The sequence below is a fragment of the Catharus ustulatus genome, chromosome 1 (assembly GCF_009819885.2).
Source record: "Catharus ustulatus isolate bCatUst1 chromosome 1, bCatUst1.pri.v2, whole genome shotgun sequence".
NCBI lineage: Eukaryota > Metazoa > Chordata > Aves > Passeriformes > Turdidae > Catharus > Catharus ustulatus.
In genome coordinates, this window is record NC_046221.1 from 160,637,757 (window position 1) to 160,647,254 (window position 9,498).

Below are 9,498 nucleotides of genomic sequence, written 5' to 3' on the forward strand. Positions count from 1 at the left end.
TTACAGACCTTGCCAGGGATTTCTGTGGGGTCCAGCACCCCAAGGTGTGCATGAGGGAACACCCAGGGCTCCTTGAGCTTTTGTAGTGAGGGAAACTGAGCCCAAATTGTGTTAGTTAACAGGGTGATTAATATTCTGAGGTTGAAGGAGATACTTAAATGAGCTATAAAGACGCATCACTGCAGCAGGAATACAACATGGAAGCCATGAAATATAGGATTTTGGCAGCTGACCTGGAGGGAAGATTTATGGTCTAAAGGAATAGTTTGAGTTTTTCCATCCTCACAGTAAAATAAGATTTTGACTGTGATTTTCTGGACCACTGGGAGCTCCGTGGGGATTCTGGGTTGTGTTCAGCAGAGGGCAGTGGTTGGTTTGGTCACTACTTGGCTGGCAGCGTCAGACCTCTTAAACCACTGCCATGCTATTTGCTGAAATCGTTCTGCTGCAGAATATCCAAAAAAGCTGTAGAAAAGGAGGGTGCAAGCAGATTCTCCCTGCCTTGAATCAGTGTTATGCAGAGGCAATGATGGGTCATTGAAGTCTCTTGGGGAAATTCAGCAGTTCCCTCTTCCCATCCTTTATGAGTTTACAAATCTAAAAGAGAGTTTCCAAGGAAAAAGATATGATTCCTTGACCTTGTTTAGATCTTCTGATATACTGATGTTTTTAAAGAAATTTGGCATTTTGTTATCTACAAGTACTTAATTAAAATAAATAAAAAGAAAGCTAAAACCTGCTGTATGTGTTTATAAAATTTCCCTAAACAGTACTTGCAACCAGTTAGATTCATATGAGTGAAGGATACAATACAGTGTCTTGTCATTAGGGCATCCTGTTCCCGTGGGAAGGGATGTGGGAAAAAGGAAAGATTCCTTCAACACAGGGATACCAGCCACCTGGACCAAGCAGTGTGTCCTAAGTGGTCCTGGGAAAGTTACTTAAACACAGCAAAATTGGTGTGGAGGTGCTCTGAGCTGTTCCAGAAAGCTGGGGAAAGGGATGCTGGGGGACAACGCCTGTGATGGTCTCCATGTGGATGCTGGCATGGCAGATGCTGCTGCGGGAGGGAAGCCAAGGCTGGGGATTCCTGGCTGTGTACAGGGCTGGTGGCAGCTGACATGACATTGAATTTATTGGTGCAGAGCTGCCTTGGGGTTGCTGGAGTAGCCCAGTTTTAGGATCCCATCTCTGTGCAGGAAGAGCTGGGTTCCAGTTCGCTGGATGCACTGGTGTGAGTGAGGATGGGTGGGAGGAGAGAGTGGATTACTGCAACACAGGTGTAAGTGCAGAGCAAAGCTTGTGAGGAACTGGAGACTGGGAGCACTGGAAGTGAAGTTCAAAAACAAAATCAAGTGCTTGGTCATGATTTTCCTGCCCACCTGGAGCCCTTTATCCCACTGTGTGCCTGCCATAGTCCATTGTCCTTCCCCACACAGTTCTGTGGGGGTTCTAAAAGTGAAACTTAGGTCAAAATCCTGTTCATGAAAAATAACTACGTGTTAATCAAAATCAATATATTCTCTAGGTTTCAGCTGGAAGGGGCTGTGAAAACATGGAAAGTTGAAAGGACCTGGCCAAATGGAGCATCTGTTCTGGTGCAATGCCCAGGACAGGTGTAACACCAATTCTGCCTGGTGCTGAGCATCCTCTGCTCCTGCTGCAGGCAAAAGGGATAAGACTTCACAGCATGAAGCCCAAGTCTAAAAAGAACTGATGGGATATTTACACCTGTGTCGCAGCAGCTTTATCTTTTCTCCAGTTGCTGAGGAAAGCCCTCAGGCAGGCTGTTTCCTGTGATTTTATGCACTGTGAGCTGGACAAAGAGGATCCTCTGGAGAGCTATTAGAATGTATTTAATCTGTGAAAGATTTTTGCTGATGGCAGGGAAAAAAAATGTATCTTGCCATGTACAGGAAAGAAATTTTGTCCTTGAGGCGAACTAGAGAGCGAATGAAGGGCTCTCCTTCCCCACTGAGGTTGCATTAAAAAGCTCCCTCCTCCACAAAAGTTATTTATGGTTTTGATCTGCTCATGTCTTCTGCTGGTGCCCATGCTGCTGTCTGCTCCCCTACCACAAACACTTCTGGCAAGGGGGAAACTCCCCAGATCCCTTAGGGACACCCTTTGGTGAGCCTAGATAAACTCCTGACATCTTTCACAAGAAACTGAATGCAGAGACTATGCCTTAATTTCCTTCTTGCTTTCACCCCACACCTCCCCACTGTACCTATGTCCTGCCTCTCTGGTCTCTTCAGGGTTTTTGCCTTCACAGTGAGTGTCTGTGAATCCTCTCCAAAGTCACATTGAATAATTTATTTCTCTCTCCACATCCATGCAGAAACACATTGTTGCACAAACCAGTCCCTTTTGAATTTATTGTGAATTTATTTTCCTGCTTGTTAGGTGTCTGTGTCCTCAGGTCTTCAGGCAGGTGCTGGGGTCCCCGGGCAGTGGATTTTGCAAAATCTCCAACTGCACCAATGCCAATGGAACTACAAGAGAGAAAGACTTCCAGGAACAGGCCAGAACAGACACCAGACACTCCTCTGAAATCCTCCCTGGCTGCTAGTGGATGCTGGATTGGGATCTGGGTGATGTCTTATCTGCATCACATCGCAGGAATTTGAGGGTGTATTAAACAACGCACAGGCCCCTGCTGTCTGCCACAGAGGAAAAAACTTCCCTGCAACTGCCTCTGCAGTTACACACAGTTACTACTGCAAACATGCACTCCACATTTGCCACCCGTACCTGCACAGCTATGTTCTGTGCAGGTGTCCTGCCCTTCCCTGGGATTCTGTTGCTCCCTCACTCAGCCTTGCTGACAAATAACTCTCCAGGATACTCATGGCAGAACCAATTGATTTTTCTTGCCTCCCAGCATCTTGCAGCACAACCAGCTGCGCTATTAATGAAAGTTAAGTTACAAATGGCACATCCATGTCCCTTGTATTGGCAGCTGCTGCTGCTGGTATTAGATATGGCAGCTGTAGAGACAACATACAGACAGCACCCTCCCACCCACTCCTCCAATCTGTCTGGGACTGGGAGGGCTTCACATGTGGCTGCCAAGTGTGGAGTATGTGGGCTTTGCTGGGCAGGTCTAGACAGACAGTGTGAGGGCTGAAAGGAAGCCATAAATGCTTCCTTAAGGATGCTCATTGATGCTTGGAGATCTGGAGCTCTGGGTGGTCGGTACAGGAGCACAGTGCTCCTTTGTTCTGGAACATCAACTGTGTTCCTCAGTCCTTTTTTATCACCCTGCTTCTGCCCTAGTGTAAAGAAGGGGTTTAATCTACTTTAAATCATCTGGTGGACTAACTCCCCTCTGTTCCACATCCCCATCTTTCTGTCATGCCTTGACCTGGAAAAGGCAGCTGAAACATCTGAAGAAGCTCAGCAAATAACAACCAGAAAGCCTGACCCTGGAAACATGCCTCATAGGAAGAGACAGAGTAATTTAATTTTTTTTGGAATGCAGGAATAGAGGTTTGTTTACAAATACCTTTGCTGGGGGAAAAAAAAGGTCTGGCATCTCAGGATGTAGTTATCTGTTAGACAAAGAACAAATATCTGTGGCTTTGGAATGTAACACTGCAAGGACGAAGGAGGTGTATCTTCTCTAAACCTCAGAGAAATTAGAGCAGAACTGCAGGCTTTCTGGAAAAGGGGCTCCAGTTTAAATGGGTTGATGCTGGGATGACTGGGAGAGGCTTTCTCACCTCCATTAGGCAATCAGTAACCTTAGAAAAAAGTCCTGCTGGCTTCCAAGTCCTTCCAGCCTTGAGAAACAGCTGGGTCATGCCTGTTTTGGTATTCCATGGGTTAATACACCCTACAGTGACTTACTGAAACCTCTGCAGGTCAGGTACAGTATCAGCAGTGGCAGAACTGTTAGGATTGTATGGATAAACCATCCAATCTCTTGCTTTAATTATGACAATACAAATCTGTTTGCTTTACTCAGTGTTTGTCATGAGATGAATCATGGCTACCAAAATTATCGTGTAGACGATTCTGTGTATAATAGCAGGCCAAGAGGTTAGAAGAGGAAGGGTTTCCGGGTTGGGTAGGAGGCACAAAGTAAAGCTACCAGATAAACAAGCCATAACTTCTGTCAAGAGCCTATCAACAGATTCCCACCACATGCTCTGCAAATGGGCAGCTGTGCAGAGAAGTCCGTCTGAACCGGCGTCTTGAGCGCACCGTGTTTTCCAAGCAATACGGGCAGGGTGGCTTTTCCAACTCTAAATACAATCAATCATGGGAGGCCTTCCCTGGGAAGACAGGATTTGGACAGTCTCCAAGATGTCCAAAACTTCAAGGGGTTGGATGCTCGGCTTTGGTCTAAGCTCCTGTCTAATAGCTTCAGGAGTGAATTTATAAGGATCCTTCTCTGGAGAGATGCTGACTGTGGGATCAAAGGATGGATGAGCCAACGGCTGGGCTCTGGCCCAAGGCTTTCATGCCATGCCCTACTCCCATATGGACTTCCCCTGGGCAAGTCTCTTGGGGGAATCTGTTTAACTGATCTGCAGCAATTTCCACTTTTCTCCATCTGTAGAGACAAACAAGCACTTCTTTGCCTGTTTTAGAGTCCTCTCTTGGATGAGGTGGAAGTAAAACAAAAACTAAACAAAAACTTTTGCTGCTATTTTGCTCCTTGATACTTGAACCACATAGGGGGAAATTTGTTTTGTTGCTTTAAGGTCATGTCAGGAAGGTCTTACTAAGGTCTACTGAGGGATCAAAGAGAAACCAAGGGGTCTCCTGCAAGGCTTTAAGACATCCCCAAGAATACGTTTTTTGGGACTGGAGTTCAGACTAGCCCTTGCTCTTTGGCTTTTCCTACTGAGAAGATCACATGTGATGTTCCTGGAGGAGATATGTTTGGATCAGAGTTCTTGGCACATGGTGTGTGACTCTTTGGGGATGGTGCTGTGCAGGGCCAGGAGTTGGGTTCAATGATCCTTTTGGGTGACTTCCAACTCAGGGTATTTTATGATTCCAGTATTCTACTTACCTTCTCATTGGGATGGCTCCTCTCTGTGAGCTTTCCCTAAGATTGCTGTGAGGTGAACAAGGACTTTCTCCTCCATGTAAACTCAGCTTTATTTCGTCTGACCGGCTTTCGTGTTGATTAACAGCTGGAAAGAAGAACCTCAGTCTGGAGCTGGGCTGTTGGCTCTGCATACAACCATGAAGGAAAAGCTAAATCTCTTGTGTTAGAACTCACACCCATACCTCCATACCTAAATTAATCTGATCTCTGACATTATCATCAAGAATCATGAAGAAGGACAGTTTCATGAACAGAGACCTTGATATCCTTCAAGCATTGACTGCTTATAAGAACTGTTAGAAAAACTCACATCTCTGCCACGGAAGTCTGGTTGTTTTTTGGTGCATTTGAAGAAGGAATCAGAAAGATGGGAAGTGTGTGAGTCATCATCCCATGACGTATTTGAAAGATGTGTAGGTGTGACACTTAGGGACATAGTGGTGGCCTTGACATAGCTGGGGGAAGGGTTGGACATGATGATCTTATAGGTCCTTTCCAATCAAATGATCCTATGACTCTATGGTTGCAGTGGGTATTCTCCCTGGCATCCCCATTAGGCCCCAATAGTCAAACAGGGCCCACCATATGGCACTGAAATACTACAGGGAACTGATGAATTATTTATTATGCCAGGGGACATGCTGCAATCCCAGTCTGCCCTGTCTGGGATGCCCTGCAGAGCGTGGGGCATGTGCTGTGATGTGACATTTCAGGTGGCACCATCTACCATAAGCCTCATGCAGCACTTCCCATGACAATCCTGCTCATCATGTAGCCAGCATTTACAATAGATGCTGATACAAGTCCATGAGCACCCACCTGCACCCCAGCACCCTCTTCCCAAGGGATAAAGACCCTGTCCCTCTTTCACAGCACACTGGAGACCTACCTGTCTTCTGCAAGACCACAAAAACTCAGACAAATGTGGGGACATCACACTCATCCCTTTCCTGGGCCTCACCATGGGAAGGCGATAAAGTGCTCTGCTTTAAGGCTTTTTCTTCCTAAAATGGGAGTCTTCCAGCTCTGATCCAAGCACTGGCACCCTCCCCAGAGCTCCTGTTTTAGGACTAATTGTGTCCAGAAGGGGAAAAGCAAGCCAGCCCTTGCTTGTTTTCCTATGTCATCCTTTGCAGTGTCATGTCCCTGCATTCCCTCTCTGTTTTCCTTTGTCCTACCTTCCTGATCCTTGTTCTTACTAGCCCTGCCCTTCATGGAACTCAACTTGTTCTTTAACCTGTTGGGTCCCTCATCTTCCCTTCCTACTTTATTATTTTTTGGCTTGGGTTCCTTGGCAATGTCTTCCTCATCTTTATCTGTCCCAGAATAGCTGTGGAGGTCAGACCCATCTTCTCCCAAATCCTTTCTGGAGCCACTCCTGCCCTTACACCTGGAAGAGAGGTACAGAAGAGGCAGTGACCTGTGCTCATATCCCTAACATGGCAATTCCACTTTCCCCAGCCGTTCTGCCCACAGAGGCCACACCTGCTAGCAGTGCTTATTAATGTTGATTAGCCAAACTAATGAGATTCTTGTGCACACGTCTTAGAGAGACCAAGCCCCAGAGGGACAAGGAAGGAAGAAATTGCCCTTGCACGTGGCTGTGATGTTTCCTCTTGGCAGTTACCAAGAGGTTGTGGAGGGAGGGCAGAGCTTGTTTAGAGCCCAGGAGGAAGCTAGGCTGGCAGATAACCCCACATGTGGGGTCAGAGACTAATTTTCTGGTGCAGAGTTGGAGATTGTCAGTTTTGCTGGGCCCTGATATGTTTGCAGAGTGACTGAGGGTTGGCTCTTGTGCAGCTTTGCCTTGCTACTGATTTCTGGGCTGTAACAGGAAAAACCTTGCAAAGACAGAAGTGCTTTGAATCATGGGCTGTTCTGGATACAATGCAGGTGAGACATACAGCAAGGAGAGAAAGACACTCAACTATTTCTGGATACTCATCCCCTGGCACGTCAACAGACAGCAGATATCTGTGTGTTGTGACTCAGGCTCATGGTGAGCAGAGATTTTGTGTCCCAGGAATGACTGAGATCCCAAGAAAAACATGAGAGATTTTTCACCATCTTTCTATGCTGCCCTCTGGGCAGCTGGTAGAAGAGGATATTTCTAATTCGCTTTATAGGATTTTAGATGCGCAAGAGAAGCACAGCACATCAAAGAGGAATGAATGCTGTAATTCCCTGAAAGGTCGGCGCTTTTTACAGAGTTCTTTATTGCTGTTAAGCTGTTTAGGGAACCCATTCTCTCTATCACAGGCTTGGTGGTGGTAGTGTGACATGCAATGCCCATCCATCCCGATTACAGCCTCTAGGGAATGATCCAGGTCCTCAAAAACTGCTAAGTACTGGACTTCATTTTAAATCATCGGAAATTTGGCATCTAAATCTTTAAGTACTCTGCATAAAGGACTGCCCTGCAAAAGCTGACTTGTTTGTGCATTACCTTGGCAGTCTCTGCATGTATTTAGTGATGCACAGAATCACTCACATTGTCCTTGGGAGTGTCCCTATTTTGTCATGTGTGGCTGTTCTCATTAGAGGAAGGGCAGGTTGGAGTAGGAAGAGGACAATTCCAATCCCTGTTGGTGATTGATAAGAGGTAACCCAAGGAGATACCCTGAGCAGAGGGACAGTGCAGATCAGGGGGTGAGAGACCTTGTCCCAGTCTCCAGAAACACAGAGGGATGCTTCAGCAGCAATGGGGATTGGCAGGTGGAAGATGCCCCCCAAAACTGTGCCATTTGGGGAAATATTTCTGATGATAACTGAGTTTTTGGTTTTGGTTTTCAACTTTGTGCCCTGAGCACAAATGAGTGATTTTAAATAGGACAGAAATTTAGAAAGTGCTGCACCCTGAGGAAAAATGAGATGTGTAAACGGTATGGATTAAATAGAAAGCTCAAAAAGTCACAAAAAAGTAGGTTAGTTTGTGAAAAAAATGATGTTTCCAATTTTCAGAGATTGTGTCCATGATAAAGGGACTAGACCCTGTTTTGGAACTGGTATAAAATGAGGAAGAACCACTGAAAGCTCTGGATAAGAAAATAGGTATTAAAAATAAAGGGAATTATCCAGTCTCAGGAGGCTTTTATAGGGAGTGAATAATACACTGACAATAAGGAGAATTCAGACTACCACAAGTGAAGTTTACAGAAGACAGACAGAGCTTTGACTGAAACGCTGTTTAGGAACTTTAAAAAATCTAAGCAAATCATCTTAGAGAATTTATACTGACCTCAAATGAACAACTGAACTGAGAAAGATGTTAAGACATTTCTGTATATGGCAAAAATAGTGTTGATAGTGAGAGAATGGGAGGTGTGAATCTGTGGGTTGTTGGAACAAAGAAGCTAAAATAAGCTATTCACAGGGCCTGTACATTTCTTCCTGATTCGCTGAGTAGCCTTAGCAAAACAGTGCTCTTAACAGCTCTGTATATGTGACACACATTTTCATTACAAGCAGCTTGGGAGGCATAGAAAGATCTGACCATGTGTGGTGGGTTGGTGGGCTCGAGTTTTTGGGAGTTTGCAGGGAAGTGCAGACCTCTGAGGCACAAAATTACTTTCTCCAAGGGAGGAAATGGTGGAAAATGGTGGCAGAAATGTGAAGAGGTCAGCCTGGCTGAGAAGTCAGAGCTTGATTTATGTGCTGATGCCTCATTTGACAAATGTTAGCTGTGAGGTGCCTGTATCAGTGATTTACAGGAATAAGGAAATTGGTGAGGCAGAAGGAAACCATGGTACAGTTGGGCCCTAGGAAGTGAAACCATGACCAGGACAACAGTCTTACCTCCCATGGGACAGTGCCATAGTGTTGGTGCCCCTCATAACCACCTCCTGGAGGGAAAATCCTCTTCAATGCAATAGGGGTCCCTGCAGAAGGGCACTGACTCAGCTGCATTGCTTGGGAAAGAGCTCACATGCCTGGAAATGGCAATTACTGGCAATTACAGACTCCACTGTCTGGAGCAGGTACTGGAACACCCAGTTCCCTGTATTGCAGTGATGGTTAATAGATAAAATTGATGGTTCAAGTTTTATACCCATTGGGTTGGTCAGGGAAACAGGTTAAGTGAAACATATATGTCTTACAAGAGGCAAACTCTTGCAAATCTCTTGCAAGAGGCCATTTGAGGCATTGTTAATGTTGTGTTCCTGTGGAATGGAGATGGCTGTACCCTGTACCACACTGAGGTCTCAGGGAAGCAGAATACTCCAGGATGCTCCAGCTTGGACCAACGCCTGCTCCTCTGATAGGAAACACCAGTGAGTGCTAGGAAAAGCTGATCACTAGACTTGAAGAATTCATAGTAGCCTTCCATATGGAGTAGCCATAAATGTGAGTGAGGAAATGTGGAGCAACAGCAACAGCTATTGCTGTTCATGCCACAGGTTTTAAGGTTTTCTTAGGATTTTTTTTTTTTTTTT